Source organism: Coturnix japonica, chromosome 3, assembly GCF_001577835.2.
Source record: "Coturnix japonica isolate 7356 chromosome 3, Coturnix japonica 2.1, whole genome shotgun sequence".
NCBI classification, from domain to species: domain Eukaryota; kingdom Metazoa; phylum Chordata; class Aves; order Galliformes; family Phasianidae; genus Coturnix; species Coturnix japonica.
Window position 1 is genome coordinate 23908541 of NC_029518.1, and position 26176 is coordinate 23934716.

The window sequence follows — 26176 nt, forward strand, 5'->3', positions numbered from 1 at the left end:
TTAGAGATTCCTTTGAAGCGCTTTGTACTGAATACTGCCAGAGAAAAGGTTTTGGACCAAATGAATCCGGACCGGCCTATGCAGGTAGTATCACTGTATTGAAATCTTGCTTCTGAATTGCTGTTCTCTCTACATACTGCAGCACTAGATTTCTTGTGAGCTTACTTGAGTTACTCTCAACTCGTATAGATTTTTTCCTATCATTTCCTAGCCAACAAGACATTGTAAGAGTAGACGAAGAACTAATTCACAGAACTAGGCAAACAACCAATTACACCAATATTGCCATTAAATTAAATATTTTTGCTCCTTCAGTCAGCTTTTTGTTATGCGTGGACCCTTGGCACCACCTAGTGTTTGAAAATGTAAACCAACATTAGACCACTGAGCTCTATGAGAGGTTTCAGCTGCAAAAAAAACCAACCCAACACTGGTGCTGGGAACAATCATCTAATTAATTTCATGCAATTAAATTTTTTCCAGTTACAGAATAGAAATATACAAGGGCAGGATATGCAAAAGCCTGTACATGCTTCTGACTTAGGACTAGAAGGAATGGCCTCAAGTTGCACCAGGGGTTGTTCAGGTTGGGTATTAGGAAAAATTCCTTCTCTGAAAGAGTGTTGAGTTACTGCTCCTGGGTGCATTCAAGAAATGTTCAGATGTTGTCCTAAGGGGCGTGATTTAGTGGGGTAGGTGATGTTGTACTAAGGGGCGTGATTGGTGGTAGGTGAACAATTGGATTAGATGATCTTGGAGGTCTTTTCCAACAGTGGTGATTCTATGACTGTGTGATTCCGTGCCTTTCAGTCCCGTGCCTCTCTCATAATATTGCACTGGAACTGTTATATCAATTCAGAAATGCTACTCTTCAGAAATGCAACAGCAGAGATTTTCTGTCAATATTGTGTATTTCATGAGTATAGATTGCTATGAAGACTTTATTTTAATAAAATCAGTGACAGGTTTGTAGTTTTAGCATAGAGTGCTATGGCTTCTAAAAAAGCTGAGGCAGCACAGTCTCTGATTTCTGATATCTTGAGACCATGACTTGCAGCAGCTGACTGAAAAGATCAGTGTGAAGTGCAGTATGGTTAGCCAAGTGTGAAGGGGAAATAATGCTGTGATAGCAAATTACACTTCCTTCTACGTGCTATGAGAAATGTAGTCAGGGAAAAAAAATATACTCCCATTGTCAGTTTATGCCAGGCCAAATGAAAGTCAGGGAGAGGTAATATCATTTTGAACTGATAGCTCTTCTTGTTCTTGTGAGTCCATGAATGTGACCCAGCTGCTGGTTGTTGATGTATTGCCAGGGATGGCTGGGAAAAAACAATCTGCCATAGTTAACTAGAGATAGAGGCAGAGGATGTGTGGAAGACAGAGAACAGAGAGGATATTCAGCATTTAAATTAAACTTTGTGGATCCTCATACATATAGTGAGTTTGGCTATACACAGAACAGATTATAAGTGCCTTCTTAGAAAAGCAATCAGCTGGATTAGAGAGCCTGCACCACCGTTAAGGAAGTAATTGTGATTGCCTTTCTATGGCTGTCAGAGAATTAGACATCTGGTTGGTTTTTACACTCTTTGCTAGTCAATGGAGAAAGACAGTGCTTTCAGAAGGTGATTCACTCCATGTCTCTAAGACTTTAATTTTGGAGTAGAATGAATCTATAGCTTGGTAGGTATTTCTTCCACTCCTAGATGGTAGAGGAGGCCTAAAAGGCAAGCTTAGAGATTATGCTAGATTAAGAACAGTTAGATGGGATGAGACCTGTACTAAGTTGGAGGCAGAAGTGAAGTGAGGAGAACAGACCTGAAGGAAAACATACAGTTAGTGGCACAGACTCCCTTTGCTGTTTTTTATTCATCATACTCAGGGTTAAGTTCATAGGCATGACAGTCTTTAGACTGGAGTCTTGTAAGTGGATAAAATGATTTGCATATGCTTGACATCTCTGTTCCTCACTGCCCTCTGCCCATGGGCTCCATTTATATTTATTTCAGCACATTTTTTGTAGTATGAAGTAGTCTGATAAGTGAAAGAATTTACCTATAAAGCAGGTGGCAAGATCAAGGCTTTTTCTGGGGGCTGATACCTCCCAGCTTTTGGTGCAAATTAATTGATAGCACCCTTTAAAAGCTGTGTCCAGTCTGGTTGTGGCTGGCAAATCCAGGCCTCAAGGCTCTCTTCACAGCTGTCACAACACAACATGATCTATCATAGTCTGCCCTTCAGAGTGAGCTCACAATCCTCACACAGTCTTTTCTGTAGAAGAAAACCAGGGTTACGTGGATCATAAACTGAATATGAGTCAGTTCTGTGACAGGATTGCAAAACAGACAGATGATGTTCTGGGAAATGCTAATAACAGGGCCACACTTAAACCAAAGGTCATTTTTCTGGTTTGTTTGGTGTCGGATTTTTCTTCCACTGTTAGAATAGAGTCCTGTTTTGATTCTGATTCAACTGTAGCCTGTACCCAGTGCAGGTAAGGAGTTAAGAACAAATTATCTGACATCGCAATGAGAGATTTCAATTAGCCATTAGAAAAAAACTTCTAGTTAGAAGAGTTAGATGTGGAATATTGTGAGAGGATGCTGTCTGTGGTAATTTTGCAATCGCTTTCATTGGAAGCCGTTATGAAATAAGCATCTGTCAGGAATAGCTTGATATACTTCACTCTGTGTCAGTGCTAGGGAGTGGACTGAAGGATACCAGGAAATGCCTTCCAGCTATAGAGATCTCTAAGCCTCATTAATGCTGTCAAATTTCAGGACAAATTGTATCTACTTTACACAGACAAGGTGACAGATATGTGACCCTTCCCATCAGTTTAGCAATATACCCACCTCTTTCTTTATTATTATATTTTTAATGCCTAGAGCTTGCATTCCCTATCTGCCTCTACATGTGCAAATGCTGGTGGAGGCTGGGACCTCGCTGTGCCTGACCAGCAGGCAGTGAGTACCTGCCTTGGTCAAGTATCTTGCTGCATCTCTCTATGCATTTCTCACTTCCATTCTGTATTGCTACACTCCTCATCAGAACAAAGGTAATCCAAGCTAACAGAAAAGGAGGGTGTGCCAGTGCTCTGCATTGTGTAATACATAGAGAGCATTTAATCTCTACTTACACACATTTTGCGCCCACTTTTTAGGAAGATACCAAATTTAGTTGTGCTGGAGTGACTATAAACTTCAGGGCTCATGCAGTTAGCTTTGCTATTATCAGAAGTGCAAGCAGTTGTACTTTGCACCTAAGTGCAAACTGCAGAATCCATCTAAGATGCTGAGTATGGCAGCTAGATCCATGGTGATACAACTACACTCTAATCAAAACCATATTTTGTACCTCATCTGAGGGTGTTTAGGCTTGTAAGTAGATACACCCTTTGGGGATTTTGTTCTTCTGGCTCTTACATTGGTGAGATCAGCTTAGTTCCTTACTTCAGACATTAAGGTCTGGTGGGTAACAGTTTGCAAAGGGGAACTCTCAAGTTTAAGCCTTCCCCTTGTTCCAAAAAGCTGTAAGACTTCCAAAGCTGGTAGAAAACATCTGAGCTGCTCTAGGAAGAGGATACCTTTTGTCACTGTTGATTGGCATGTATTTATATACACATTTGATGTTAGCCAGGAAAATCTAGCCTTTCTTTTACCTGAACAGAAACATCTTCTTGAAAGACACCAGTTATCCACTTAAATTCAGCCCTTGGCAAATAAACAGAACATACTCTTATGACACTGGTGTCAGACAATGTCAAACAATACAGGTTCTGTGGGGTGATCAAGTGATTAACAGCAGGACCGTATAAGGGTGTCAGACTGTTATTCTATATAAATGACTGCTTTTCTTACTGCACTCCTTCCTAAATTCTCAAGGATTATTCTTAAATGATCTTGGACTGCCAAGTTTAGTTCTGCACTGCAAATCTTCCTTGTTTCATTGACTGTGTTTTGTTAATTGTCTGGAAAGAAGCTTTAATCTAACGTGTCTATGCGCTTATGTACTTCAACTAAAAAGAGCAAACACACTTTCCTGCCCCTTATCTCCCTATTGGAATATGACTGAATGCTGGCACTAGTATGGCTCCAATGAAGATGAAGGAAGATGTTTCTGGGAATTCTGTGCAAACTTTTATTATCCTTAAGAATTGATGATTACTTAGAAAAGAATCATTCTCTTCTTTCTGAGTTTGAAAACAGCATATTTTAGCTTTCACTCTTGTCCTCTCATGTCCAGTAGAGCACGTAGCAGTAACAGCAGAGATGGGAGAAGAGAGAAAGCTGGCAGAATATGGCTGGGAGTAGGAGAGAGCCCAAAGCTGTGCCATTAGCATTACCAGCAAGGGTCTTTATAGGGGATACCAAAATGGGTGAAATTCTGTGACCTTCATCCTTCAGAGCACAGAAAGCAAAGTATTGGGTTGTGATTTTAACTTTAGCACTTGGTGGATATTTAATGTGGCCGAAAACTTGCATGCTCACCCTCTGGTTCCCCCTTAGGGTATGCTTAAAAGCAGGTTTGAGATCAGTCATGTCAAAGCTCTTATTATCGCATGGTCATTGATCAGTGTAATGTCTTGTTTCCATAAGTTGCTTACACATCTTAAGCTACAAAGACTATGCCTCCAACATAGGATATAGATACAGAATCCGGTCTCACATCCTCTTACCCCATTTTATGAGGTGCTCATAATTGTTGGTCATCCTGCAGATTTTACAGCTGATACTAAAAGGAGAACAATTTATTGCTGTGTTGTGTCTTGAACATTACAAGTGCCTACACTCTCTAGTGACCTTGTCAGATAACAGATGAAGAAAGAAGGATAATGCAGTGGTTAAATATGTAGTTTTTCCAGTCCTGCTGTATGGTATTTAAAATTGTAAGCTGTAATATTTAAGAAACCAAATAAACAGGCTTCCAAATTGGCAGGAGGGATAAATAGTAGAAGAACTAGAATTACATCTGTTTGGATACTTTATTCTCCTTTTAGCTGTCATCTGCAAGGAATGTTCCCAGGACAATAAACTCAGAATCCAGTTGGGAAAATGGGATTATTGTTTTCCATTTCTGTCATCAAGAAGCTGAAGGCAGAGCAAGTACTTAACTTGTGTTATCACAATTGCAGATGTCTGTATCACTCCCCCCACACTTCATACCCTCAGACTGTTTGGTATTTGCATTCAAAGAGGTTAAGACTTTAAAATAGGCATGTGACTATACAAGCAGCATGAACGTTGATGACCATTGATTTCTCTGTAGCTGTATGCCCACTTTAGTTCAGGTTGCCCACTCTAGTCATTAGTTATGACCAAAAAGGATGTACTCAACGTTCAGGAATAACTTCCCAATTTTATATACTGTTATTAGGCCAGATTCTGGCTATTTCCATGAAGTATTTCAAGCAAACAGAGAGCTCTGTCTGAGCCATCCACTTCTGAACCACTGAGGAGCTGAAGTGTTTTCTAGTCCCTTGGGACGAGAGCTGCTTAGTCTTGAAATACAACGCTACTCTTTGGCTTCTCCGACGATTAAACTTATTTTTTATGCTAAGTCAAAAAGAGTTTTTCTATCATTCTGAATCAAGATTCTTCTCAGCAAGTAGTGGCATCCATAGGAGGCACTGTTTCACTCAGCAGTCCCATAACAAGGACAGAGGCTGCCAGAGCGATGTTGTTGTCAAGCAGGGATTATGAGCATTCCTCCTGGCACTGGCATGGAACATCCCAGTAAAGAAATTGGAGTCGTTGCCTAAGGATTTACCAATCCTGCATCACTCCTTATGTCTCCTAAGTAATCTTGCTCTGTCGCATACCACTTCTGATGTCTGCTCAGTGGTATGACATTCATTACTTCAGTCTCTGGCTCCTGTCTGTGCTTTCCATCACCTTTGCAAGATTTCATGAACTATTAATGGGAAAAACAAAAGGACAGAGAAGCAACCGATCACTGCTGGCTCCAGAATATGGCACAGTCCCTGAGATATCCCTCAGTGTGTAAAATCAACAGCTTTTCTAAAAATCATAGCTTGCATATACAAGTATAGGAGCTGGTGAACTACACAGAGTGTATGGATTTTGTCAGCTCTGCTGTTTAGGAACTGCTTTGAATGTTAGATGTGAGTTGATTCAGAAGCATTTAGTTGTTTTTATGTCCTGACTGGCTTCCAGTTGCTGCTGTAGAAGTGCTCAGGTCTGTAAGTGTAGTATACCTGTCAACCTAACAAAGATGCCTTGGACAACCTAGGGTGTCTGAATGGCACAGATCCCTAGTTCAGATGCGTCCTGATCATTCTCAAGATGTCTGCCTAGCTGGGAAAATGGAATACATTTGAAGTTCAAAGCTTGTGTCTTCTGAAAAGAATAAAAGGGTTTCCTTTGTCTTACTTAAACGGATCATTAGAAGAACAAGCAGCCCTTCATGTTTTTACACATGAAAGAAAATCCAGAAAGTCACAAGCTCTCACATGCAACTGAAAACTGTAAGAATATAGTGTGTCTAGATCTCATATGTAAGCCGTGATTTTAAGAGTGTCAGTCTTATGTCACCTGACTGCTTTCATGCCATGCAAGGCATTGAGGTGCTTTGATTAAGAATTCATGAGATTTCAATAGTACCAAAGCCTCTTGTGAGTACCTTGGCCATTGTGTGATGAGGAGAATGTACTGGTTGTGTGACCTGCAAGTTTCAATTCTACATCTGCAGATTTCTTTCCAGACATGATTTAAATATGCTTTGTGCCATGTAAACCAAACAATCCCATGAAAAAAAAGTGGAGATAAATAAAGTGGAAATGATCTGAAACTTTCACCATTGCTCTAAAAGCACATAATCTTATCATATAACTAACTGACAACAGTAGGGTGATGTGAGTTTCCTAAATCTAAGTCCTGAAATCATACAGTGTCACACCTGCCTGTGTAACAGTAAAGAAAAATTACACGTTCTAAAAGGCAAAGTAAAAAGAACCCCAAAAGGATTAACAACAACAACAAAGTGTTATGATTTGGGGGGGCTGCCTCATGAATGTTGAATTGTTGTCATTAACGATACAGAAACAAAATACTGGGGTTTAGATTCTCTGGTTCCTCAGGTCTTCATGGCTGTTGAAGCACAGCATACTCTATGTTTTGTCCCACTGTTCTCCTCATTTTTTGCAGCAGCAGCTTCAGGCTGAACGTACAGTAGCAAAGCTGGTGTGTCAGCAATCCCACACACCTCTCCTGCTCTGTACTCCATTAATCTCTGTGAAGCAACAGGAGCCCCCTATTCCTCTCATCTACACTTTCTCTAACACCTCCCCCTCTGGGGTCCCAGTCCTGCTGCTTTTCTTCCTCCAGTCTGGGTGGCCTGGGAATGTTTTACCTCAGCTGTCCTTGAGGGAGTAAAAGGCAAAGGATCAAACAAGAGACAGCACGCCTTTGAAAACATGGATGTATCCAGGAAGGCTTAGTTCTGCCACCTCCAATTGCCTGGAAACACACTCTGTGAGTCACTAAGCTGACTTTCATAACCTTATTCACTAGTTCATCCAGAAATGTACAGAGGAAAGATAACAGAAGCAACAAGTCTGGAATGTGTTTGCTTCTTGTGCCTCAAGTCATGCAAGCTGAAGCAAACTATTAGGGTTCCCTCTCACATCAACTATGGGTGTGTGGAGAAATTTTGCATGTAAACAGCCTATTGAATGGCTTCATTTTCATCACTCTTATTTTTTAACATCATGTACATGTTTTTTCTGTCTCAAAATGTTCCTTCTCTCCTGAAAGAAATAGAGGGATCCTCCTAGTTTAGGCCTAAAGAACCTGTGAAAAATGGGACAGGACGAGGGGAAATAGTTTTAAGTTGAAGGAAGGTTTAGATTGGATGTCAGGGGGAAGTTCTTTCCTATGAGCAGTGAGGTGCTGGCACAGGCTGCCCAGAGAGGCTGTGGATGCCCCATCCCTGGAGGTATTCAAGGCCAGGTTGGATGGGACCCTGGGCAAACAACTACATTCATATGTTGGTTTTGTAGACATCATTAGCTCAAATGTTGGGATGGTTTTGTTTCGTGGTTTGTTAGTTTTTTTCTGAAAAAAGAAAGGGCAGTGATTAAGAACAGGCAAGGTAAGTGGTTATCTAATCAACTCCATTGCAGAAATATACAATGGGTTTCTGAGAGACAAGTTCATATCACATCATTCTGAGTCCTAAAAATAGTATTAGGATGCTGAAAAGCTGGCGGCCGTTTAGCTGTGATGGAGCTGGAAGGCTAAGATAAACATATTTGAAGAAATATTAGAAGTGCCAGGATAATAAATGTACTTCAAATGCTCTCTGCTCTCTTGCAAAGCCCCGTATTCTTTCCTCCTGATTTTTCCTCTAAATGAGGATTCTTTGCCAATGAAAATAGAAAAAGATTTTTGCATTCTCAAATATCTGAGCTTTTGGCATTTGGACTAAAAACAACTATTTCTGAAAAGTAAAGCTTTTCTATGGAAAACTTACTTTCCTTAAGAGCCCAGAAGCTGTAAAAAGAGGCTTTTTTCTTTCTTTTGAAATTGCTGCAATTTTTAAAAACAATAATGCAATTCATATGTTTTCTAAAAGAAATTTAATTGGCTTTCAGTAAACGTCTCGCAACAAGAGTAAGTATTTCCAGTAATCCAACACATAACACCACAGTTTACAATTGTTTTTCAGCATCTTTACTGTGGCACATTGATAAGATTAGTCAGTAAAAGCTGGAAGGAAATAATTCAGAGCTGGAATAATGTGTTGTGACAGAATGAATGACACGCGGGGATTCTGCAGCTCCGGTGTCAGGCTTGTTGCAGTACTGTGTCAGTACCATCCTGTCAGAGAAGAATGCCATTACTGTGCAAAAATAATCTTTTCAGATTTTCCCAGTTTAAGTATGAAGGTGTCAAAAGTATTCAGATTACAGGTGCATTCCATGGGAAACTTTTACCTCAAAAAGGTATAAAACAATGCGCTCGAATCTTAGGAGATGATAATCTGGAGGTCATTTGTAGGCGTCTCTGACTCTGCTTCTTGTGCATGTGGGTGTAATTACCATTCCTCACGTGACAGAGGACCCCCCCAAGAACAAATGTTCCTTCTCTATGCCTCCTCGTATCTTCCTTTATTCATAAGCCCTCAAGCTAGAGAGAATCATCTATCATCTTAACTCCCTCCTGCGTGACACAGGCAGCTGAATTTCACAAACTGAATCCACGACTTCTAGTAGAAAGATAACCCATCTGGCTTTAGAAATGGCTGACTCTAGGGGCCCAGTTTCTCCAACTTCCCCATAACCTCACAACCCTCAAAAGAAAGGAGGCTGCCTGTGAATAATGAGTTACTTGTGAAGTATAGAAGGGTTGAAGATTCTCTCTCAGTTTCAAATATTGAATTTGAATTTATTGAAGCAGAATTTCTTCAAGTTGCACATATGAGCCAAGAATGAGGCCTGTCTTATTGAACAAGAGAAGACTATTGGAAATTCCAGAAGGAAAATTCCTTTTCAAACTTTTCCATGTTTACTGCAGACCACAGAAGTCACATTAACAACCTGAGTACTTTTTTTCCTGCCAGTGAACCTCAAATCACTCAGCAGTGCTAAATGAATAGAAAAGAAAAACTGTTTTTTAACTCTTTTCTCTGCTCACTTCATCAGCTCGGTCTCATTGCAGAAAGCCTTCTGAGATGAGTACAGTATGAATATGCCAAACTTTGGGCCCAAGGAACCTTCATATCAAAACTAGTTCTCTTGACAAGACCTAACAAAAGTATACCACAAGAATTAAGAGGACAAGAAAGGAACTTCACTGTAAGCATTATTCACAGCTGCTGAAAAACTGCTACATCTCTGCTGTGCCACTACCTGTTAAGTTTTAGCATTTGGTACTTCCAATGAGAACGAGAAATTAATGCAACCCACCCAGAAAGCCAGCTAACAGTTTCCAGCAACTCACCACCAAAATTAAAAGAATAATATATATATATATATATATGAAGGCAGAGTTTAACAAAACCTAAATACTGACAAAACTAAATGAATTCCCAGTAAGATGAAATAGAAAGCCAAAGTGATAGTCCAGATGGAGAGTAGCTGGAGTTACATCAGTGAAATGTGTCAAGCTAAAGGAATTGTAAAAGAGAATGTAAATGAATCTGTGACTATTAAGTGATTAGGATAGGAAACCTTACCATTGAGAGAGGGGTGTGTTAGGGAACAATGTTAAATGCAACACCTTTTGCAAGATATTGGCTCTAGAGCACATGACCTTGCAAAATAAAAGCAAATCCAGCAACTCCTACTAAACGGCAGATCATCTGTAGTGAGTTGTGAAAATTGACAGGTGTATGTGCTGATATTTGACAATAGGAAACAGAGAACAGATCAAATAAATCCCTCTGTCCTTCCCGTGTTCTGCAGGCTAGCCATCAAAGCTGCTTTGAAGTGCTGGCCCTGGAAGCCTTCTGCTGTACTAGTGAAAGCTTATGGAAGACCCTGTTCCTTAGGGAGATGGGCGCTGTAGCACCTTCCCACTGGAGCCCAAGTCCCATGAAGCTTAGTGATGTTATCCAGCAAACAGTTACCAATTTCTTCCTCACACTTAAAGCTGTTAGGATAAGGGATGGGGGAGAGATGGGGTGTGAGAGAGAGGTAGAAGGGGCTGCCCAGAGCCAGCAGATGTAACCCTAGTCAAGGGTGCTTAGCAGAGCTTCTCAGCTTCTGTGCACAGGCAGGACAGGCTGCACCGCTGGATGAGGGAATGGCCCCTGCAGCTCAAAGAAATCACAGGAACTGATCAGCCATGCTCTAGGGCGTCAGGATGTCTGAGTCTTTCTTAAAGCCAGAAGAGTTCATTATGAGTGTATTTTATTTCAATGTGATATTAGGCTGCCGATGACATTTACAGGCTCCCGCACAGCTTGGTTTTCAGTTTGATCTCACCTCTCTTTATCAGAGATCATGTGCAAACCCCTGTGCTCCAGCTGGATCTTCCGCTGCACTGGCAGACAGCCTGTGGCCAAGTTAAGTATTGAACCTGGGGAGTGGCAAAATCTTTTCCTTGCTTGAGACTGAAAGCCTTCTGAACACCTTTGACAAGTCACAGCTTGATACACGTCTTAATATTATCCAACAATAGCCAGAAAAATAAACTCTGTGTTGGCAAACAAATAACAAGCTGCATTGAGCTTCCAACTTCTATTTCTCTCTCCCTTATTCTTCCTCCCTCCCTCTCTCTCAACAGTTTAAAAACTTATTCTGCTTCAAAGCGGCCACTTGAGGCTGAGTTATGCAAAATCTGAGGCTGAGTTATGTAAAATCACAGCCTCCAAAAATCTTACTTTCTCACACCATCTAAAGAGGGCCTCATCTTTTAGCACTGTCATGCCCTGAGCTCTGCAGTCCGGATGTCTGCTACTTCTGCACCAGCCTCTATTTCTTTGGCCCGTTGCTGTTTATTTCTTCTCCAGTAGTTCATTCATACACCCACATTTCGCTCTCCCCGTCTCTCTTGGTTTTCACTCTCTCAAAAGAAAGCAGACAAGACCAAGTCCTGCTGACAGAAATTAGGCCAGATCAAAAGTTTAGCATTAGGAACACTATCACAGATGAGATTTTATATGCAAAATACCACTTAATGGTAAAAAATGTGAAGTGAGATGTCGCTGTCTCTTCAGAAGTCACTTGAAATCCTTCTGTCGACATGTTCTGGTAGAGCTCCCAGGTGAAGGAAACATTTTTATTTCAAGCCTTCTATATTGTTTCTTCAGTTATATTTATTGCTTGACAGTGAAAAATTGATCAACACCTGTTCTATCTTAGTCTCTTAACAGGTTTGAAATATACCAGAGTGGAACATCTATTTGACATTTAAAAGAATAAGACAGCAGTGTACTGTGCTTAACTGTGACACTGTCAGTCAGTTCTTTTTTATATATCATAGACAGCGCTCACTAAATATGTGAAATGTTACCTAGACACAATGGGAACGCTGTCCTGACTTTTAAGAAAGGATTAAAGTGTACGTAGTTTGCTAGCATATATAGCAAAGTCCTAAAACTGAGGCTCTTATCAGAGCCAACATAGAAAGTGAAGTAAAATTTAGTAAGAATATCCCTAAATTAAACTGTGTCAGTCTTTCCCCCAGTTTCGGTGCTATGTTCCAAATGGGAAGCAGTCTGATGTGGTTAGGAGTCAGTTTTCTGTTTCCTATTTGAGCACCGTCCAAGCCAGACAGTGGGCATCTCTGAGACAGCTTATGCAGTCACTTCAGAGCTTTAGACCTTAGATTTACTGTTGTTCTATAAGACCTAGTTGTTAATGCTCACTGGGTAGGGGGGTTAGGGTGCGGAGGGAATTCTTACTCATGCAGATTGAACTTTAGGCAATTTTTCTTGGATGAAATTCTTCTATCTGTCATTAATTGATGGAGATCTGTTAATGTTGCGTTAAGGATAATGTACTGCACTCTTGATCTGTGAAAAATATTGACTATGTAGGTTCCCTGCTTGCAGTTCACTCCTGCACAGTTTACAGGAATGATCCAGGAAAGTCAGGCTGGAGAAGTAATGCAACAGCTCCAGAAGGTGTTGGATACACAAAATCTGAACAGAGGGCTGTACTCACTGCACAGAAACAAAGGGCCCATTAGAGAGGAAGGTTAAGAACATATCAGTGTATTTCAAACACAGATCCTAAAGCTGGTGAAATGTGTGCAGATGCTGAACGTTTTGCTTTGTGAATAGTCCCATTTAAATCAATGGGGCTCTTCATAGCATGTAAAACTTGACACATACATAAGTCTTGGCAGGATCAGGGCCAAGCTTTTTTTTTTCTGAAGAGCGTGACTTGCTTGGAGACATTCCAGAGGAAAAAAAACAACACGTGGGGCTTTCTATATAAAATTGTTGGCACCATTCTGCTTATTAGACAGACATGAACTCACTCACGTAAGATAAGGTCTAGACATTTGGATCAAGTATATGGAAGTTTGTGCTTACTTCTTAGCTGAAAAATTGAGCGATAATAGGTCTAGATTTGTATGTTGCATTAATTTCTTGATACATATGTATTTAACTTTGAGTTTTATAACATTACCTGTCTTGTCTATTTTGCTACCTTACCTATAGTTCTGCTACCAGGCAAAATTTATTCTGGCTGGCTAATAAAGTGCCAAAACTTTCAATCAGATTGCACAGAAAACACTTTCTATTCTTTACTTTGTGACCTTAGAAGAGGCAAAAAACAAATCTTCCTGTCTTGCTTTGAACTAATTCAGAACTAAGTATATGAGAGAAGAATTTATTGTATTTGTGGCTTGCGTATTGAAGAGCGACATATTCATTTCAGGAACAGAGTCTAATTTTAGAGCAGTATTGAAGGTGCTATTAAAATGAGAATGCTGGGAGTGCCAGGAGGACTTTTCAAGAGCAATCCCAGTATAGTTCTTGAAATACAATGATTGTAAGATGAGAGAAATCACGGAACAAACTTTGCTGGTTTAAATTGAACCTACTATATTCCTGAAATCTGTTGTCATGGACATGGCCTCAAACTGATTCAAATAAACACCTCAACTTTATAGGTCTTTGAGAAAACAGAAATAGTCACTTGGCCCACTTGGTGCTGGACTGCTTGGTGGTAGATGCTGCCAGCACTTAAAATAAGCAGCCTGGGGAGACACGTGGAACATCTGGCAACAGCAGCTACTTTTAATCACACAGGCCACAGGTCACATTATACAACAGTGTCTAAAATCAGTGTCACATTTAGCAAAGCATGTTTCCTTGGCCACGAGATGTCCTGAGGTCAGATTTAAAAGCTTCTGCAGATGTAGACAGGAACCCAGCAGTGTTTTCACAAGTCCCTAAGTGCCTGTTTCCCATTGGTTTCTCACTAGGACTTTCTTTGTATGATTACTTTAAAAACAGTTCAGAAATCCAGTGTTAGCTGTCTGGAGGCATGCTGCCTTGCTCCAAGCTGCAGGAAGGCAAAAGTTGAGTTCTGGGTAACTTTTTCAGCTATGGTTACCTTTAGGGCAGCTGTCCTCCCATGTGTGTACCAAGCTCCTCTCAGTGCTCCTAGTCTGGCAGTGCCCTGGGCATTGGGATGGGAGTGACTGCTACATGAATCAGCTTCATCTTAGTTAACAGAGTCGCACAGAAAGTGTTGAAGTCTTTTTCATCTCCTGGTGTGTGGGAATCTCTGTCACAGAATCACAGAATTGTAGGGGTTGGAAGGGACCTCTTGAGATCATCGAGTCCAACCCCCCTGACAAAGCAGGTTCCCTACACCATGTCACACAGATAGGTGTCCAGGTGGGTCTTGAATATCTCCAGAGAAGGAGACTCCACCACCTCCCTGGGCAGCCTGTTCCAGTGCTCCGTCACCCTCACTGTAAAGAAGTTCTTCCGCACATTCATGTGGAACTTCCTATGCTGAAGTTTCATCCCATTACCCCTAGTCCTATCCCCATGCACTACTGAAAAGAGACCAGCCCCACCACTATGGCTCCCACACCTCAGGTATTTATAAACCTAGATCAAGTCCCCTCTCGATTTTTCAACAGAGATCACCCCCCAAATATATATGGTAAATTACAGTTTCTTTACTGTTTTGGCTAGGATTCGTTTGTAGAAATCCTCTTTGCATTCAGGGTTACCTCCTCCCTGGTACTTTCCAGCCTTTCACCCAGACTGGCCATGCCAGAAGCCACCAGGCCCCTTCTCTAAGCTCACTCCAGCGAGCAACTTCCACATTCCTATTTTTAAAACTCATACATCTCGAATAGAAGAGAACACATGGTCTTTGCAAGATAATCTCCAGTTCCTTCCCCATTCCACACAGTCACGCTGCTCAGTGCCAATTTTATTTCATGGCACTGCTGAAAGATCTGATATAGAAATACATATATAACCTACATTATCATTTCCCAGGGAAGAGAAAAAGAAAAAAGAAAAAGAAGAAAAAAAGGAAAAAAAAAAATGGAAGTGGGATGGGGAGGGAATGTTCCCGAGGAAATGGACTGAATCTTCATGATTTACAAGTATTCAGAGCTAGAGATAACAAATACAGAACGATGTCCTCAGAAATGTTGTTGCTGCACATGCAAGCACCAGCCAAGTAGCACTAGATGGCACTGTAGTTATCCGCAGTCAAAAAGCCCAGGCCGAACACGGGGAAGGATGGACTCACCTCCATCTCTGAATGGGCAGCTGCGATTTGGCACCTAAATTTTACCCCGGTGGCTTGCGGAGATTCCGAGGCATGTGAGACATAGCAATCCTTCTAAGGGTTCTGGTATATATAACCTTCAGTAGGTTGCTAAATAATATGATACGTTTGATGTGAACAAAAAAAGCCAACAAAACAAAACCAGCATGAAAAGCTTCCCAGATGCTTTCATTTCACAAAGTGAGACTACATGGGCACCTAAGAATTTGTTACATTCTGTTGAATCCAAGGGAAGAATATTCAGATTCAGTGGTAAACCCAGTATGTCTAAAATCACCTCGCTCCAAAGAACACCAACAGTGTTATGTTGTGTCGGCAACTGGAATTTCAATGCCTGGCTGCAGGTACAAGCTGGGTGTTTGCAACTGCACTGTTGGGTGCCTAGAAATGAAGATTTGGCTTTGTGGGCCAAAGTCTGCTATATGAGGGACCAGCCTCATGCATCTCCTCATCTTATCGAGGTAAATGCTGACTATTGCCAATTTCTTCTAAAGGTTCTCAGCACTAACGTCAAAGCTCAGTACACACCTTGTTCCTAATAATACACATCTTGTTCCTAATAATACACATCTTGTTCCTAAGTTCAGGCAGTGATGTGTTGTCTCCAACAGGCACTGCGATATGCTGATTTGGGTGCCAGCTTTTAGAACTTTGCAGAAGAGCCACCTTTTATAGTAACAGTTGAATGATTCTGCAGACCGTATTATCAAATACTTGTAGGAAAAAATAGAACCTGTTGAAAGAGTCGCACCCTTTCTTGTAAAGAGAACCAATTCAAACTCAATTCAGGAGGTTGTTGCGATATAATTGATACGGTGCATCCCAGATTTGCATTCTAAAAAGCTGTAGAACCAGATTAATAAATCTTGTAAATCCTTTTAAAGGAAACCTGTAAGTGCAGATTATTCGGTACAGAAGCCATACGAGTTATTTTTATACTATGATAATTATTTTCGTGTTATGCATTTCTTTTAGTTACATTTTGCCTTCTGTTACGCTCCAGTTTCAAATCCTCGAAGGGTAATTAGTATCTATTTAACTTGAACCAGTGGGAGTCAGTTATCTCAGCTGCTCTGACACTTCTGCTTTAAGGAGAGATTGGTATGGATGTTTATTTCAAGTATATCTTATAATCATAGAGCTACTTACAGCTTAGAGATATTTCCAGCTACAAGGCCATATACCTCCTAGTTATAAATTTAAATAATAGTAATAATTTTTAAAAAAGAATAGTAGATTCTTTTAATACAAGAATAGTCTTCATCTATGTAAATAGCCTGACTGAAGACAATAGGACTGTTGAAAAAAGCAAGCCCTGGAAACAATAGTATTATTTGACCATAGTACTCGCTCCCACCCAGCCAACGCATGTAAGTTAACCCAAAAGGGCATTCAACACAGGAGGGTTGAGAAGAGGGGTAACAGAGCATAACAGTCTTTTCCACTGCTTCAAACAATGCCAACATTTAAAGAGCAGAAATTAAACACCCTTTGTGCTGGAATTGGACTGTTTGTCCATGCAAGGCTAAGCCTGTGGTAAAGACAAGAGACATATGATATCCAAAAAAACCTTTAAACTCTCTCTTTTAGTCATAAGCCACTGCTCTTTGAAATGATTCCTGTGTGGTTCTGAGCGTATCCTGAGAAAATGTGTTAGTTGTCCTACTTCTTCTAATGTGTACTCTAATAAGGGCTCCTTTAATCAGCGCTCTAAATCTCCTTTAATCTGGTCACTGTTTTACACTTTGAGATGTACCCCTAAGGCCTCTTCTTGCCTCAGAAGAGGCTTGAAAACAACCATAACTTGCTGCTTGCTTCTTCAGACATGTCCATGTCTACATTCCTGGTGTTGATGTTGGTCCTGATAGATATGTCCTAAAAGCAGACTCTACCCTATATGCAAAAGTGACCTGTGTAGTTAGTTGGCAGTGGAGCATGGCGCTCACAGAAATACTTGCTGGGGAAGTGAAGGTCTAATGAGACAAGCAGTTTGTTGCTCAGCCCATTTGGCAGCCTTGGTGATTTTAAAGAAGTCAATCCCAACTACCCATCTGAGGCCCAGAAGAGTAGTTGGAAAAACTCCTGAAGAAATTTACCAAACAGTGTGGTACGCCTGTGGGAAACAGCAGTGCTCCCAAGTTCACCATTCTCACTGTCACTGCAAAAGCACAAGGTGACACACAAAAGGATGAAGCAGTGTCTAAGCTGTCTTCAAGCAAGAACAGCCACAACAGTAGGCTACGGTGCCCAGTTGCATAGGCTTGGGATGAGGTATGTGCTTGGTCATTGCAAATTACATTACCAAACCAGTGTATTTGTATGTGGGTGTGTGACATGGGGATCAGGAAGTTTGTCTTAATTCTATACTTGAAGGCTAGGTATCTTGCCTGCTCCCTTTGTGACAATGGCAAGGTAGTGTAACACATCCTCTTCTAACCAAGGGTTACAGCATAGAAAACTAGTTCAGAAATTAAATAGCTACCATTCAGTTAGCAGAACACGTGACAGAAGTCTTCCCATGCACTTAAAAAAGTCAAGCTATCAAGAAGTAGTTTAAAAACACAGCATGTTTCAAACAACTTTCTTCCTTCTAGAGTTGAAATGCACAGCTAATACTTTCTCAAATTCTCTTTTTACTGCAATGAATTTTGACCTGTTTAATTTCCAACTTAGGCTGTTTTACCCCTCCTTAGTCAACCTAATGACCCAAGGAGGAGGAGTTTAGGAGCAGCATTGGTCAAGGGAAGTGATCCTTCCCCTTTGCTCAGCACTGGTGAAGCCGCACCTGGAGCTGCACCCAGCTTTGGGCTCCCCAGTACAAGTTGTAGGCTTATTGGAGAGTGCACAGGGCCGTAAAGGTGATGAAGGAACTGGCACCTCTTTCATGTAAGGAGAGGCTGAGAGGGATGAGACAGTCTGGAAAAGAGGAGGCTCAGGGTGTGTCTTAACAGTGTGTATAAATACTTGGTGGGAGGGAATGAAGATGGAGCCAGATTCCTCTCAGTGGTGTCCATTGCCAAGTCAAAAGGCAGTGGGCACATACTGAGACCCAGGAGGCTCTGTCTGAACAATGGAAAACACACATTTATCTTTGAAGGCTGCTGAACATTGACACAGTTTGCAAGAGAAGTTGTGGAGTCTCATTCTTTGGAGACACCCAAAACCCAACTGGACTTGATCCTAAACAAGCAGCTTTAGGTGTCCCTGCCTGAGCAGGGTTGGACTATTGACCTCCAGGTGTGCCTTCCAACCTCAGGCATTTGGGGACTTTGTGATGCTGTGAACTGGCTGTAAGAAAAGAGCTTCAAGACGTTGCTGATTTGGTACCACGAGGGTAATATCCTTACAGTGTCTAATCTGTAGCAAATCCAGACAGCCCTGGTACAGGCTATAGGCACCAATTTTAACATAAACCTAGTTTATTCTAAATGTCAATGACACTAGATTCAGATCAGTTGTATGTTTGTTAGTATTTCACCTATTTTGCTCTCATTTGCCTTTAATTTTCATTTCCACAGCTCTATTCATTTATGGTTTTAGTTGTGCATCCCAGTTCATATTTTTCGTTCAACAGCTATAAAAATCCTGAAGAAACAAACAGCAACACTGTATTTTCTATGTTCCTTATGGAGATTTAAAAGAAAATTTGAGACGCTTTCTCATTTTTTTTATTACATTCTTGCTTTTGATTACTTATCCACATTTACATTTATCTACACGTGCACACACATGCACAGACACGGGCAAAGAATCATTTAGTTTAAATCATTCAGGTGTTTTGACACCGTATGGGCAGCCTTACCACTTTTTTTCTATTCCTTAAGTTTAGCTGCCAGCCTTCAGAAATCACATTAGTAGCCACTAACACTGAACGTCACTAATTATAATCAGATTTTCCTGAGGTTAATACATCCAAGAGTATGTTCAAAATTCTTTGCTGCAAGTTTGGGGGTCTCCAAATGAACTGTAGCCACCAACTGTAATTCCTCTCAAACCACCTCTTGGTAGGTAATGCCACAAAGAGCATTTGGCCTGTACAGAGCCCAGGAGACTGACTGGCTGCTCCTGTTCATACTCTTATGCTGGCAGACAAGTGACCTGTTTGTATCTAAATTTCATTCTAGAACTCATGGAGATATGCAAAACAAAATGCAACCCCATTCAGTCTAATGTCAGATCTGCACTACCTATAGCGTCTTGAACCTGGAACGCATTTGGATGGCATTAACTAAGTTGCAACCCAGCCATTTCCTACTGCTGCTGTAGCCTGGAAAACTATGCAAATGCATTGCTGCTAAGGGAAGGAGGAAAAACTCAGCGAGTCCAGACAACAGAAGCTCCCATTAGTATTCTGTCACAGTGGAATAAACCCGACTGTTCAGACAGAATAGGCACAAGTGAAGGTCCCACAGGGAATACAGCTGGTTGAATAGGAGTGGCTCTAATCTCTCAGCAGTGCCACAAATCCCCTTTGAGAAAATGAATTTTGGAACACTTTGGATTCGTAGCTGTTATTTGGTTTCCATGGAATAGTACCATGCCTCAGGCCACTCTAATAACATTCCTTTCTTGCCCTGCTATAACCATCCGTTAAAACTCATCCAATCAGACGGTTTGGGTTTTAGTATCAAGTTGCTTTGGAGAACATCCATGGTTGGAGGTGCGTAATGATACATTTTATTACTGCTATTAAAAAAAAAGAAGGAAAAAAAAAAAAAAAGAGCAAAACTAGAAGAGACGTGGTTTGCTTCTGCCCATTGGGGAGGTCTGGGTTGTTACTACATTCCATGCAATGATAATTAACGACTCCTCACACAGCACTAAAAAAGCGTTCCCTGGCTAAAGTTATCAAAAGTAACAAATGATTTGGGGTTTCTTTGCTTGGATGTGTTCAGTTTAAAATACCTGAAGAGGGAACCTGGTTTTCAGAAAACTCTATGCTTGGAAGCTACTTAATTAACAAATATAAAAGCAAAAGTAGGTAGACTAGGGACCGGTTCTAGCAGTTGTTTCGTATTGCTTATTAAAGGAAAGATCAAGACCACATCCTGCAGTCCTGGGTCATGCTTGGACATGCCAGAGTTCTTTGGAATATCTCTATATGGGTTGTGCCTGCCTGAAGCTGTCCTGGAGCCTGACTGCCCAGCAGGACAAATCACTATTAACAAAGTGCAAAGTGGAGAACCTGCAACTGAATCAGAAAGCTGGTGTTCCAGCTTTGGTGTTGATGCTCATTCAAGGCATTCAGCAATGGAGAAAGGAGCATCCCTAATGTCCTTATTTCATCCACCCAAATGACTCAGCTTCAGTAAAATCCAGTTTTTCCCCCAGCTCAGAAGGCAGAAGAAAGCCAAGGGCAGAAGGAGAAAGCAAGTAACTATGTCTGAACTCTTCCTCTGCATGTGTAAACAGCAGTGTATCCCTATTTCATCCCCCCCTACTTCCAGTTACATGCAGTTAGTCCAGACAAGCAGCCTGCTTTGGGTCTGTCTCCCCAGTTCTACAGCATTAAGAAGCCTTTCTTTTTTTTTATTGAGAGGCAGTCCCTGGACAGGGCAGGTGTGTTGGATCTTCAGCTCAACAAAAAGTTTTCTTCTGCTATCTGAGCTTTTCATATTTTTAACTGCAAGTTCACTTTCTGTCTGCTTGGATGAGATGCAACTTTTGATCCTGTGAGGTTAGTGAGTGTACTTGCAAGCCAGCAGATGACCACACCGCAGCAACCTTTGCTTGGAGGCAGCAGATGGATGTCAGTGAGGGCAGTGCAGCATAGCAGTAGCTCAAGGTGCCCAGCTGCATGAAGGCGGCTGATGTAGGGATTATTTCTGCTGAATTAGACACCAGGGAAGGCTCTGCTCTTGCTTTAGTTTGCTCCCTCACCAGAACTGTCCATTTTTGTTTTGCAGAATTCCCTCCTCCCCAATGCCATGGTTTATGTGGTACTTGCTCATCATCCTTTTTGCTTCAAGGTATCCTGTCCTGACAGGATTTATCATCAGATGCCAAAGATTTCCTAAGCAGGATACTGGAACTGATTATTGCTTTTCTCCAGCTATCTTACCTTGCAATTATCCCAGATTTTCCATCACTGATTCTTCTGCCTGGCTGAAGAGAGGAGGAGTGTTTGTCTAGTTCCAGCCTGAAGACAAAACGCCTAGAAGTAAGGAAGGAACATCAAATGACCACCCTTCCAATGGATGACTGCTCTGACTTTAATGGGCAGTGCGTGGGCTGTGTCCTGTGGGCTAGAAGAAGCACTTCTCTCCAGCCTGGAAAATCCTACAACTGTTCTACCATGGTTTTCGCAGACTGACAGGCTTTTGGACATGAAGCAGAGGCGCAGAGTATGCAGAGAAAGCTTCTACTCCATCCAAAATTAAAAGGGTACTATTTTGCTTTGCTGAACTACAATTCAATTTTACAACTCCCAGTGCACTAACTGAGGTTTACAATGTGATTGATGAGCTGCTAGGAGAGAGGGAAGAACATGTGCCCTGCCTAACTTCATGTCCCTTCATGAAATTCTGTTTGGAATAGAAAAAGTTTGATTTAAGGTCTTTGCCTGTATTTGCTTTCTCAAAACTGCTCTAAGGTGGAGACAGGATAAACCCTGGAGAAGGAGCTCAGAGCCAGAGACGCAGAGCTTGCAAAAGACTGGAAATGTTTTATGCAGAACCACAGTTGTTCAGGAGCACACTGAGAAACAACAACCAGGGTGAGGTGGGCTAGGGAAACACAGCTAGCCTGGCAGCTTGGCATCCAGGACAGCTCACAGAACAGGGATGGACAGCATTACCCACAGAGACAGCCTGGGGACACAGGGCACAGCATGTGCAGCAGTGCAGCACTGCATTGCTGTCAGAGCGCACAGCTGCTGGTGGCAAGTCTGGGAGATAAAGGTGGAAAGATGAAAGCAGGCCAATGTGGGAGGTAGCAGCCGGCTTGGTTTCCAGCCTCTGGTCACCTTCTTCCAAGCCTTACCTCCACGCAGTATCCCCTTGTCCACTCACAATGAATGGACCATTGCTCTACTTCAGGAAAATGAATTGCCTTAGGAAAAAAAAGGGGGTTGCCCAGATGTTTCCCCAGAGAACTGCTTTGCATTGGAGTGTGAGTGCACATTCTGAGAAAGGATGTGATCTGATTTCTTTTAATGGACACATTGTATCCTCATAGTCTGGAGCATCCACAATTGTCCCTGGCTTTCTCAGTGTCCTACAGCTTTTTAAGATGCCCATACTAATGCATTGCTATAGAAGTATCACAAGAAATAGCATTGTGTGCTGAAGCCTCAGCACTGGCCTGATGCATCAGTGCTTGCTTCCAGAATATACATAACTTCAGCATCTGTAAGTATCAGGCTGGGTATGTGGTAGATGGGGAAGAAAATCACAGTCCTTATCCTGCTGAGTTCTGGCAACAGCTGAGTCAGATGCCGATCTGACTCACCATAATGGTGTTCATATGGACAAGCTGAGCTTATTGTTCTTAAAAGGGAGGAGTTCAGGTGGTCTGGCAGGACACAGAAGATAGAAGCCTGGTATTCTAGCGACAAAGTGCATCAATTTAAAAAGGAACCCGTGGTTCTGAGAATTGGAGGAGGGCTAGAGATCGGTAAAAGGGCCTGGGAAGTCACAGATAGACCTGGTTCTACTGGAGTGTGGATAAACCATGCCAAATCTTATACTGCACACAGACGTCAAGTTATCATTCCAAAAGATCTGGAATAGCTTTTTACTGACATGATTTTTTTCCCTTGAAGTGGCCATAGGATTTTTGATTCCCTGCCGAGTGTACGACAACTGCATTTGTCAGGGAAATTTAACATATTTCCTGAAACTTTGGAATTTTTTTACCTTGAAACACTGTAGTAATAGAGAAATAACATGCCTTTAGGAATGCTGCATATATATCTGACTCCATTTCACAGATGTACTGAAAGAAAAAGCAAGATCAACCGTGATGGACCTCAGAGTCTGCACTACAATTTCCCCCCAGCTCTAACAAAAACTCACTTCTAGTCTCATTCTGACGGTGACTTTTCAGTGGCTTTACGAATAGTGAGGGATACTCCTGTGTCCCTTTCCCAATTTGAATAAAACATTTTGGACATAGTAATGCTGAAAAACAAGTAAGTGTGCAAAAGCAAAAAAGCCCACCCAAAGAAAAAGTAAAGTGTTTGCAATAAAGGCATAATTATGTGGGTTTAAAGCTAAGAAACAGGCAGTGAACTTTGACTTCAGTACCCATACACGAGGAATGCAGCCAATGCAAGCAATTGATGAGGGAGCTCCCATGCAATTCCCCTTCATTCCCCCAGAGTTTGCATACTGAGGCAATCACTGCGGAATGAACCATTCACTAACACGTCTGGAAACAGTAGAGTACGTTAGGGGAGACTGGCCTATTATATTTTGGTTTGATTGTTACTTTGCTCAGAAATGAAGTAAGAGAGATCATAATGTACATCATGCCGATGCTTTCTATATGCTGTTGCAGAGTAAAACATGCTATTGAATCAAGGAGTAACAATTTGCATTCCTTTCTTAGAAGTGTAAGTAATTACATAGGAGACAATGTACAGAACAATCAGGTTCTTCCTTTCATTCACTGAAGTTAGTCAATGTGCTTTAATGAGAGGTTGGTTACAAGATAAGACCTTGACTTGCAACCACCTTGTCAAGTGAAAAGCTCGACGTGAACTGTGCTTACCAGCCAATTCAGATGGGTCCAGCTGCTCACGTGTATAATGGCTTACCTCATCAGGTAAGGGATATGTTACACAAATACGGTATGTATGTGTGTGCTGCCCTGTCGGCTGGCAAAACGTTGCCTCTTGGAGATGAGGAAAGGTCTCATTTTTAACAGTCTTTTCCTTTGCATCAGTCTTGTTTGTCTTTTTCCTCTACCCAGTTGCCTACCCAGGTTACCAAAACCTGCAGGAAATGAAATGCCACATATCTTATCTCTTCATCAAATGCAGTAAAAATTGGCCCCCTCATTCAAAAGTATTCAGAGGGCAGGGGCATAAGTGGAACAGAAGTGGTGTTGCATTACCGCTAATTCATATTAGGTGAGGGGTGGAAGATTATATCACTAGCCCTCAAAATTGTAGAAGAATTGAGTTTCGTTGACATAAATCAGGCTTGTCTTTGACACTTGCCTTGACAAGAAAGCAGAGCAGTATAAAAAGAGATGAATGCCAACCCACCTGCCTCCTTCCTGCACTCTTGGCACAGTGTTACGTGGTTACTTCTGGCCTCCCTACCAACAACAGCTCTCAGATTTCTGGCTCTCTGATGCTTATTCTTTGTCCCCAGCTCTTGCCCACAGCTGCCTCTTGGAGTATTGAGTAGCTAAAAGCTGGGCAGTGCAGGTCTCACTCTTGCTGTCAAAGCACGCTTTCTGTGCTGTTTTTGCTACTACTGCTAAAAGCTACTTTTCCCTCCTGTTGATTAAAAAGCTTTTTGTTCGAAGGCTTACAAAAGAAGTAATGTACTTGATTTTTTTTTTTTCTTTTTAAGAGCTGCAAAGTCAGGTAGGAATTTCCTCTTCCTACAGTTGTTGCTTGGCAAGACATGGAGAGTGTTACGGCTTTTGGGAGTGCCAACAAAAGCCAGCTGAAGTCCAGCCAACCAGTCCTAGCTTGAAAGATCCACGGCTCAGAAGGGGCAATCTCAATAGGCTGTAATACAGACCATAGGAGTGCCACGGTTTGTTCTTGTTTACACTGCAGCACAGCATTTTGGAAATCAGCCTTTGGTGATGGAGAAGCATCATATAAAGTGTGGTAAATGATTTCAGGCTGTGAAAAAGGAAGAGCTTTGTTTCTGGTCTGAACTCGGTGAGGTTAAACTTCCACATTATCATTCTTGTTGTACCTTTCTATGATTGATACTGTAAAGCCTTCTCTAGAAAAGTCTGCTTCCTAGATATTTACCTATACACTGCACTTCATGACCTCTCCTTCGATTAGCTTGAGCTCTATGTGTCTTGCAGGTTGCGTATCAATCTCCTGTTACTGTAAGGCTACTCTGGGGGTCCTCTCTAATGTGTCTTAGTCATTACTTCATTCCTGTGACTTCTCTTTACTGTCCTTTTTGAACAGCTTCAGTGGCTACCACCACCTGAAGGTGCTGTCCCCACTGTCTTTCAATCCACCTTGGACCTGAATCCACTGATTCCGGTTCACTTTGGTTGCAGTGATCTGAACAGAGGATGAAACTAAACATAACAGCCATGCAAAATATGCCACATAGGTTGTGCAACCATGCAATACTACCGTCAATCAGCAGGAGGAATAAAATAAGCTCTGCAAAGCCATGTATTCCTAGGTATTCAAAGTACAGTGTGGAGGGGTTTTTGGAACAAATTGGTTCCTTTCTTTCATTTCAACCTCTTTTATTACTATTTTATTATTAAGGGCAGTTACAGCCCTTCTGGCTAAATCGGTGGTTGGCATATCTATGAACTCAGAATCAAAGCACATCACTCTGATGTATAGTAACCACAGGGGAAAAGAGGGGAGGCAGAGTCCCTGTGGAAAGGAGACTGCGATATTCTGGAGTTCACTCAGGGTGATGACTTTGTCAGTGCAGGAGCTCACTGTCCTCTGACAGCAGAACAAAGCCTGTGCTTTCAGAGTATAGATGAGGCTCAGCGTGCTTTAACCCCAGCTCCCATAGTGCCACCACCGCTAGGTGCACACTGACAACACCGCCTGGTCCTTCCGTACCACACCGACCCCTCCCGCCGTGTGGAGCCCAGCAGCCGCCGCGTCACAGCGCCCCGCCCCGCGCCCGAACCCAAAATGGCCGCCGAGCCCCTTCCCAGCCCGGGCACACCGCCCGACTCCAACATGGTCGGCAATGGAGGCTCGCCGATCCCATCCTAGCGGGTCAGTCCGAGAGCCGCGTCCCCATTGGCTGCGCGACG

General features: G+C 41.9%; 1 long non-coding RNA gene across 1 annotated transcript; it reads left to right on the top strand.

Moving 5' to 3' along the window:
* Window positions 1-25560, top strand: LOC116653166. Its single transcript, XR_004306587.1, has 2 exons — window positions 1-84; window positions 25350-25560. It is a non-coding gene; the product is annotated as an uncharacterized LOC116653166 (long non-coding RNA).
* Window positions 25561-26176: the final 616 nt, after the last annotated feature.